The sequence below is a fragment of the Prionailurus viverrinus genome, chromosome C1 (assembly GCF_022837055.1).
Source record: "Prionailurus viverrinus isolate Anna chromosome C1, UM_Priviv_1.0, whole genome shotgun sequence".
Taxonomy (NCBI): Eukaryota; Metazoa; Chordata; class Mammalia; order Carnivora; family Felidae; genus Prionailurus; species Prionailurus viverrinus.
In genome coordinates, this window is record NC_062568.1 from 166,223,829 (window position 1) to 166,233,779 (window position 9,951).

Consider the following 9,951-nt stretch of genomic DNA (forward strand, 5'->3'; position numbering starts at 1 on the left):
ACCATTTTTACCCTTATGGGCCTTCTAGTCTAGTGAGAAACTGATGAATAAAGTAAATAAGCCATAAAGCATGATGAGTATTATGTTAAGGAGAGGACAGGAGGCCTGGGAGTATGCTGGGTGGGGAAGTACCTAATCCGGTCTAGGGTACAGAGACTATTCCCTGAGAAGGTGACATTTAAGAGACTTGGCGGTGAACAGAAAAGCCCTATTCACTCACCTAGAGGAGTGAGTGGCAGAGAGAGGAATGTTTCTGATGGAATAAACACATGTGCAAAGGCCCAGAGGCAGCAGTAGGTGTCAAATTCAAAGGTCTGAAAGAAGTCTAGCATGCTTGGAGACTGGAGCCTGAAGAGGAAATGTTGAGAGAACGAAGCTGGTGTGTCAGATTGTTTTGGGCCAGATTTTTATGTCTAAAGACGATGAGGAATCATCCAAAGTTTTTGATTAGGGTTCTCTAGGTTTGAAAGGTCACTCTGGATGTGTTTTTCTCTCAGCCATCCTGATTTAAGGAGATATGGTAATGCTCAAGATGAGTCTGAGGGCGGGGCGCCTGGGTGGCGCAGTCGGTTAAGCGTCCGACTTCAGCCCGGTCACGATCTCGCGGTCTGTGAGTTCGAGCCCCGCGTCAGGCTCTGGGCTGACGGCTCAGAGCCTGGAGCCTGTTTCCGATTCTGTGTCTCCCCCTCTCCCTCCCCCGTTCATGCTCTCTCTCTGTCCCAAAAATTAATTTAAAAAAAGTTGGAAAAAAAAAAAAAGATGAGTCTGAGGGCAGTAGGAGCCAGTCAACTGGTAACAATTGAGGATGGTGATACAGGAGGTGGTGATCGCATGTGCAAAGAAAACAGACAGGACCCAGGGACTTGGAGAGTGAGGGTGGGGGATGGTGATGAAGTGGTAGGATGGGTGGGTGAGGACTCTCCATCCCATGTACCTTGAATTTCAGGGCCACCAGACCTCTTACCATCACTAAGCATATGCTTTCATTTCTCTTAGGTAAATACAGTACAACCTCGGATTACAACTAACTTGTTCTGTGAGTGTTCTGCAAGATAAGCAACCATGTCTAATAAATTTCAACTTGATAAACGAGTGATATCTTGCAGTACGGCACCGAATGTCACACGATCACAACTGAGCCAGTGGGTCTCTCTCTTGCTGCAGGATTGTGGGTGATCGTCTCCCATGCTCAGATGCTTGGTCTCAGGCTGTGGTGTTTGGTAGAAATCAGTGATTTTTCAGAACGTTGGAAGGTGCCCACAACTGGCATTCGTGTATTTTTTGTCACTTCAAAGCACCTATGGACAGTCCTTTGCTTTTCCATACAAGAGTAAGCTTAGGAATGCTTCGCTTCATTCTAGGTCAGGCTGCTTGCAGATATAGACCCTTTCCTCTGCTGCCTTATTGCCAGTTACATTAAATACAGTATGTGACAATACTGTAGTCAACATCTGTGTGAACCTATGTAATGGCCCCCACACAGCAAGATTCTGTTGAGCCAATAGACAGCTGTGATTCTGTTAATAATAGTGAAAGTTGTCTTACAGAATAAACTTCCTCTGTCTTGTCTCCCTCACACCAGCCATGAAAGTTTTTCAAAGGTAAGTGCAGGTTGATTTCTTTATTTTTTGTATTTCCCTTATTGTTGTGCATTGTATTACAGTATTGTAACCACTTTTATATGAATATTTTGGGGGTGTGGAACGAATCATCTGAGTTTCCATTATTTCTTAGGGGGAAATTCGCTTTGATATACAAGTGCTTTGGATCACGAACATGTTTCCGGAGCATAATTTGCTCTCAAACCGAGGCTTTACTGTACCTGGCATTGGAATTGCTGGGCCCAGGGGTGAGCATATGTTTCAGCTTTAATAAATGCTCTCTTCCGTGTCTTTGCTTGTGCTCATTCCTCTGTCTAGAAACCCCATCTGCCCGCATCTAAGAAACTTGCTTGACAGCAGTTGTGGAAACTGCATATGAAAAGTGCCAGGTCAAGACAAGAGGATGGACGGCAAGCAGCGGCCAAAGTCAGAGTGGGGTTGGGGAAGCAAATCAACAGGAGTGGGGCTCAGAGACAAGGACAAGTACCAGAGTGGTGACGGTAATTTCAAGATGGAGTCTGTAAAATGAAGAGCTGACAAAAGCAGGTTAGTTTTAAACCACCACACCTGCTTTCGTCAGGGTTGTCCTGTGCTTACCTTACTTAAAGCTGCAAGTCTTGGGGCTTGTTGCCATCCCAAATGATTTGTTCTTTCCCACGAGTATTTAGTAATACCTGAACATAGTCTGCCTCATTAAATGGCGTGCCAGGTCCTCTCTCAGACTGATGATTCAAATGTAAACTGGTGCAAACCATTTGAAAGAAGTTTGGTGACATGTATGAAGAACTTTCAAAATGCCAGTATTCTTTACTCCAGGATGTTCACTAATAATTTAAGCTAATACGACTACGGTGGTTGTGACTTTACGTGTCAACCTGACTGGGCCCCACGGTGCTCAGATATTTGATCAAACACTCTTCTGGGTGTTTCTGTGAGGATGTTTTTGGATGAGATTAACATTCAAGTTGACAAACTAGGGAAAGCAGATTTTCCTCCATAATGTGGGTGAGCCTCACCCAATCAGTTGAAGGCCTGAAAAGAGCAAAAGGCTGACCCTCCTGTGAATTGCAGAAAGCTTGTCCTGCCTGACTGCCTTTGACTTGGGGCATCAAGTCTCCTTCCCGCCTTTGGACTTGAACTGAAACATCTGTTCTTCCCAGGTCTTGAGCCTATTAGCATTTGGGCAGAAACTATACCATTGGCTCTTCTGGAGCTCCAACCTGCTGACTGTCGACCTTGGCGCTTGTCAGCAACCACAAATGCAGAAGCCAATTTCTTAAAATCAATTACTCAATCGATACATCTTCTATTGGTTTTGCTTCTTTGGAGAACCCTAATACAACAACCAAACACCATATACGGGAAATATTATAAGCAATATACATGTATTAGGACAGTTAAATTTCATGAAACCCTCTGAGTTAGATACTATTGTCTCCATTACTGATGAAGCAAAAAGTAAGAAAAGGCAGAGCTGACATGCCACGCTCACACTTGCGCATCCAGTAATGTGTCGAGCGGGAATTTAAACTGAGGCGGTCTGACTTCAGAGCTTAACACCACACTACGTGGCCTCTTCAATTTATGTAGACAAGTTACATGGGTTAAGATCTCTGAACAAAGATGTGCATGGTCATATTACTTATCCTAGGGAATATTTTGATACTTTTTAAAGGTATAATTTACTCATAGTAAGGTGCACAAATCATAAGTTTTTTTTTTAACGGTGTATTTATTTATTGAGAGAGAGAGAGAGAGAGCATGAGCAGGGGAGGAGCAGAGAGAGAGAGGGGGAGAATCTCAAGCAGGCTCACAACTGTTAGCGCAGAGCCTAACACGGGGCGCCATCTCACGAACTATGAGATCATGACCTGAGCTGAAATCAAGAGCTGGCTGCTTAAATGACTGAGCCAGCCCCTTAAGCAGCCACTTAACTGCCCCTTAAGTGTTTAATTCAATGAATTTTTTGTATGCATGCAGACCCACGTAACTGCCACCCAGATCGAAGTATAGAACATTTCCAATACCCAAGCCATCTCCCACTTGCCTTCCTTGTCAATAACCCATAGGCACTATCATTACCCTAATCTATCCTGACTTCTACCAACAATAATTTTGCCCGTTCAAGAACTTCGTATAACTAGAACCATATAGTAAGTGTATTTTGTGATGACTTTTCATTATGCCTAATGTTTGTAAAGTTCAACCATATTGTGTGTGTGTCCATCAATAGCTTGCTCTTACTACTGTGTCTTATTCTACTATTTAAATTTTTCACAGTTTGCTAATCCATCCTCCTATTGATGGACACTTGTGTTGTTTCCAGTTTGGGACTATTATGAATAAGTTGTTATAAATATTTTTGTACATGTCTTTAGTGAACATGTACCTTTGTTTCTCTTAAGTAAATGCCAGGATTGGAATTTCTGCCTCACTGTTTTAATTCAGGCTGAAAAACAGTTTTCTAAAGTGCTTGAACTAGTTTACAATGATACCACTAATGTATGAAAGTTGCCCCACATCCTTGATAACACTTGATTTAGCTAGGCTGATTAATTGTACCTACTCTGGTGAGTTTATAAGTGATATATCACTGTGGCTTATCTTAAATTTCCCGTATAGCTAATGAAATCAAATACTTTTTCATGTGTTTGGCTATTTGAATAGGCTTTTTTGTGCAGTACTCATTCAAGTATTTTTGCCTTTGAAAAAATAAGATCGTATTTTTCTTATTGATTTTTAGAAGCAGTTCTTTATATATTATAGGTATCAATCATTTGTTGGATATATGTATTATACATAATTCCTTCTAGTCTGTGGCTTGCCTAGTCACTTTTTGATGAACGGAAATTCTTAATATTAATATAATATATTTTATTTTTCTTTCTTTCTCTCTTCCTTTCTTTCTTTTTCTTTCTTTCTTTCTTAGAGAGAGACAGAGAGAGAGAAAGAGAGAGAGGGAGACACAGAATCTGAAGCAGGCTCCAGGCTCTGAACTATCAGCACAGAGACCAACGTGGGGCTTGAACTCACTAACCATGAGATCATTACCTGACCCGTAGTCAGACACTTAACCAACTGACCCACCCAGGTGCCCCATTATTATTTTTTTCTTTTAAGCTGAGTTTTGTTGTGTCCTATTTAATATAGCTTTCATATACCAAGTCAGGAGGATATTCTTTGATATGTTTTGCTAGAAACTTGATTGTTTTAGTCCTTACATTAGGTTTTATTTCCATTTTGAATTAGTTTTTGTGCGTGCTGTGAGGTAGAGAACAAGGTTCATTTTTTTCCCACATCGATATTCAATGTGCTCTGCACCATTTTTGGAAAAATTTGTCTTTTCTGTACTGAATTTCAGGGTTATAAATCAAGTGACCTTATATGTGGGGATCTATTACTAAACTCTATATTCTCTTTCGGTGGGTCTATTTTTCTAACTTAGCACCAATACTGTACTGCCTTAATTATCATAACTTTATAATGAGTCATGAAATCTGCTGAAGTCCTCTAACTTTTTTCTTCTTTTAAAAATTGCTTCCATGAATACATTTAAATTTTTTTTAAGTTTATTTATTTATCTTGAGAGAGACAGAAACAGCATGAGTGGGGGAAGGGCAGTTAGGGAGAGAGAGAGAATCCCAATGTGGGGCTTGAACCCATGAAGATGTGATATCATGACCTGAGATGAAACCAAGGGTCGGATGCCTAACCAACTCAGCCACCCAGTTTTGTTGAAAATAAAATGTTTTTATTTTCAATATCAAAATGATAGAGAAATGGCACAAATTATAGTACATCCATAAAAAATGCAAGATTACACATCCATAAAAATCAAGTTTATAAAATTTCAAATGATGGGGCAAAATACATACGAAATAATACCAAGTAAAAATAGAGGGACATCACCTTGCAAAACCTGTATGATCTCAATTATACAAATGAAAAATACATCCAAAGAAAATGAAAAATAAAACTGTCAGGAAGTAAACCGTGGCTCTCTCTTCAAAGTGAAATGATAGATGTCTGTTTCTGTCATTTATTTTTTGTTTGATCTCACACCCATTCACTACTTCCTATGATCTTTGTATCGTGGCAAGATAGACCTGCAAACTACATCTCCCATTTCTCGTGCATTCAGGCTCTTCGTCATTCTGTTAAGATTGGCCGGTGGAGGGCAACAGACAGAGGTTAGGGGTGGGAGGAGAGGAGAGCAGGGATTTCTCTGCTCCTCTCTGCTTGCTCAGGCAGCCCTACCAGGCGGCTGTGAGCTCTCAGTGGCTTCTCCTTTCCCTGGCAAGCCCTCCCTCTAGGCAGCTCTGCTTCTTGGCTCTGTTACCAGGACTTCCTTGTCCTCCCATCCTTAGGGGTGACAGTGGGCTTCTGCTAATTCCTGGGTTACTTCTCCACCCCCTGTTTGCACCTTTAGCTCTCCCAAGACATATGAAATGAGTTTCTCATATTAAATCTCCTCCATCAAATTACTTGATCTGGGTTCTCTTTTCCGAACTGGACCTTGACTATTATTTACTTAACTGTATTTTCTACACTTTTAGACATTTGTTCAACTGTACATGGATGGCGGTTATACTTACTTTTTCTTCCAGTTTTTATCCGAGATGCTAGAGAGGAGATCAAGTGTTTGGAAAATTTGACTAAAAATTACTGAGTGTCTACTGTGGGCCAGGCACAAAGTTACCAATGCATTAGCCTCAATGGTTGTACTAGATGTTGTAGATACAAGAGCTACAAAAGCTGCAGTTGGGACTGAGTGGCTATTAAAGCTCTCTTTTCTCCAGGAAATTTATTTTATTTTATTTTATTTTATTTTAAAGTTTTTATTTTTATTATTTTTTTTTTTTCAACGTTTATTTTTGGGACAGAGAGAGACAGAGCATGAACGGGGGAGGGGCAGAGAGAGAGGGAGACACAGAATCGGAAACAGGCTCCAGGCTCTGAGCCATCAGCCCAGAGCCTGACGCGGGGCTCGAACCCACGGACAGCGAGATCGTGACCTGGCTGAAGTCGGACGCTTAACCGACTGCGCCACCCAGGCGCCCCTAAAGTTTTTATTTTAATCCCAGTGTATTTAACACACAGTGTTATATTAGTTAAAAGCTCCTCTGATCTGGTATTTTTTTTCTCTTTTTTTTTTTTTTTAACATATATGGGAGAGAAGTGTGTGCAATTATTTTTACTGATCCTGTCTTACACTGCCATTCAGCATTGGAAGCAGTGGTGGGGAGCTAGGGGGTAGGATCCACACTCTCCAACGTTTATTTATTTTTGGGACAGAGAGAGACAGAGCATGAACGGGGAAGGGGCAGAGAGAGAGGGAGACACAGAATCGGAAACAGGCTCCAGGCTCTGAGCCATCAGCCCAGAGCCCGACGCGGGGCTCGAACTCACGGACCGCGAGATCGTGACCTGAGCTGAAGTCGGATGCTTAACCGACTGAGCCACCCAGGCGCCCCTGATCTGGTATTTTTTTGTCTCTCATTTCTATAACCACAATAAGCAGAAAGTATATCACCGAGGAAACAGAATATAGAATAAATGCATTTTTTTAGCAGAAGATAGACAAAATTTGTTTGCACCCTAGAATCGCATACAAAAGGCAGACTTGAAGCCTTGGTTCTTAGGAAGGAGCTCAAAGAGAAGATAATGAGAGACACACAGAGAAAGAGACAGAGAGAATACGAATCTGGAGGGCTTTTCTGTTACTGGGGTTAGTGCTTCTCTTGAGGGCAGAGCTCGAGAGAGCACCCCCTTCCCCTCATTGCATCTGACAGCCCTTCCTGTCAACATGAATCCCTTAAGAGTCTTAGGCAGAGGAAAACAACAGAAAGTTGTTTTTGTTTGGTTTTCAGAAGTTGGGAAAGAGAAACTAAACTCTACAGACAAATAGAAAAAGAAGGCTCTGGGAGGGAGGCAGAGGCCAGGTTGGTGTTTCCTCAGGGATGGAAGCATATGGGGCCTCTGTACTCTCCATGTTATAATCTTTGGAATGACCTTAGGACTCGGTTTCTCTCTTTCACAAGAGACAGCATGGTGATGTCTAAGGAACTTGAGGTTTGGATTCAGAATATCTGGGTCGTTGGTCTAGGATCGTGCTCTCTCTCTCCCTCTCTCTCTGTCTCCGTCTGTCTCTCTGTGTCAGACACACACACACACACACACACACACACGCATGCTGGGTGACCTGAGGAGTTATTTATTCTGTGAACTTCATAGTTGCCCCATCTCTACAGTTGGGGATAATCATACTCATCTGACAAAGTCTGTCTGCGAATTCGCTCTGCTGCCTTTTGTGTCCTCATAGTTCCTTGTCTCCTTGTGAAGAGAGCTCATACTCCTTGATATGCCATATGAAGCCTTCATCTAGGACTTCATTTTCTGCTCTCTGTTCATCTCACTGTCCTCTGCGTCTCCTGCGAGTGACCCACCCTGAAGGATGTACATGTTGCTCTCAGCCCCAATTCCTTTATGCAAATAATTCTCTCTTCATGCAAAGCCCCCTTCTCCATGATCTGGATAGCAAGCTTCTCCTCTTGAAAACTCAACTTTTCTTTGTTGGTGACATACCCCCTTGTTCCGCAGGCTTAATTCTTTGCTAATTCTTTGCTAATCCATTTCATCTGTGTAAACCTCCAACGGACTAACTTGACTGTGTGTGCATTAACCTTCCCCGAAGGACTAAGCGTTCCTGTGGTATAAATCTTTGTGTTCTCAGAGAGTAAACCAAGAATTGTCCCACAGCAAGTGAGGAGCAAACGCAGTGCATAAATAAATACATTTCAAGAGTTCGTGGTGAAATATTTCTGATGAAGTGTCAGGGACTAGCAGAAAGATTGAAAATCCAGAGACGGATTCTGACTCCAGTCTTAGCTCAACAAGTGATCCCCATCTCTCTGGGCCTTGGTTTCTCCTCTTAAAGCAAGAACATGGAACCAAATAGTCTCCAAGGTCCTTCTCAGCTCAGCCACCTTCTGATGGTCCTTCCCTTGTGAAACACAGCAGAGATTCCAGCTCTTTGGCTAAGGGACCCACCTCTGAAGGTGGTTAAAAATAACTACAAAGTGAAGTACAAGGGAGTGGACTTTGAAGTACTGGGAAGGGTGTTGGACTGGACAAGAAAACCTAGGTCCAGGTCTCATCTCTACTACTTCCTATCAACTATGCAATTTTGCTCAGATGAATCGCTTCTTTTCTGGAACCTTTCTTTTCCTCATATTGTGGGGGAGAATAAGACCTTAGCCAAATCTGTGTCAGGATTAAATTTTAAACTCTAACATTCTCTACCAATAACAAAGTATTGTTATTTTGATTATGATCTCTCTTACCAGTTTTGGGCCTTAAGAGTTCTGCCATGAAAGCTGGAGGAGTTTTTTGAGATGACTTCTTAAAAGAGATCACTGATATTAAATTGCTGGCCAGGAATTCACACCCTGAATTTTGTAGTCAAAAGCTTTACAAGGCTCACCCTGCCATCTGCTAGATTGATCAACTACAGCCTTCAACCACTTTAGTTTTGAAGCTAGACATGAATTAAACTGTCTCCAGCTTCCACATATGGATGGCGATTATTCAGTGGTAAATTGTGTCATAAACTGTGGTCAAATGTACCATAAAACAAACACAATGAACAATGTAAGCTGTATATATAATAATTTCTCAGTGACACCAGGATGGAGCATGAGGGCTCCCAGAACTTGGAGAAGTTGATATATATCTGCTCAACTGAAGCAGTATTTTCTTCTTGACTATTACCTCAGTGTGAATAAGCAAAGATGTCAATTGTGTATATCTGTATGCTTGTATATGTATATATGTTAGTGCATGACCCATATGATCCAGGCACCAAAAAACATAAAGTATTTCATAATATTTTCATCATAATGAGGATTGAGAAGAAGATGGATTTTTACTCTCTTCTGCTCCAGGTTTTTCTCAGAAGCCATCTATTGACCTACAGCTGAACTTTCTGGATAATAAAAGAGGGGAAAAAACCGCCACCCAATTGTCTACATGGGCCCTTAGTACCTTTCATGTCTCCTGTCCCTCTTTTTTTTTCTTTTTAATGTTTATATATTTTTGAGAGAGAGTGAGAGCATGAGCAGTGGAGGGGCAGAGAGAGACAGAGAGAGAAAGAATCCCAAGCAGGCTCTGCAATGTCAGCTCAGGGGCTCAAACTCATGAACCATGAGATCATGCCCTGAGTCAAAGTCAAGAGTCAGACACTTAACCAACTGAGCCACCCAGGCCGCCCTCTTCTGTCCCTCTTAAGGACACTGAGAAGCAGCAAGCGAGACAGATCTGAGAATCATGGTGCACCACTTTGGAATTCCTG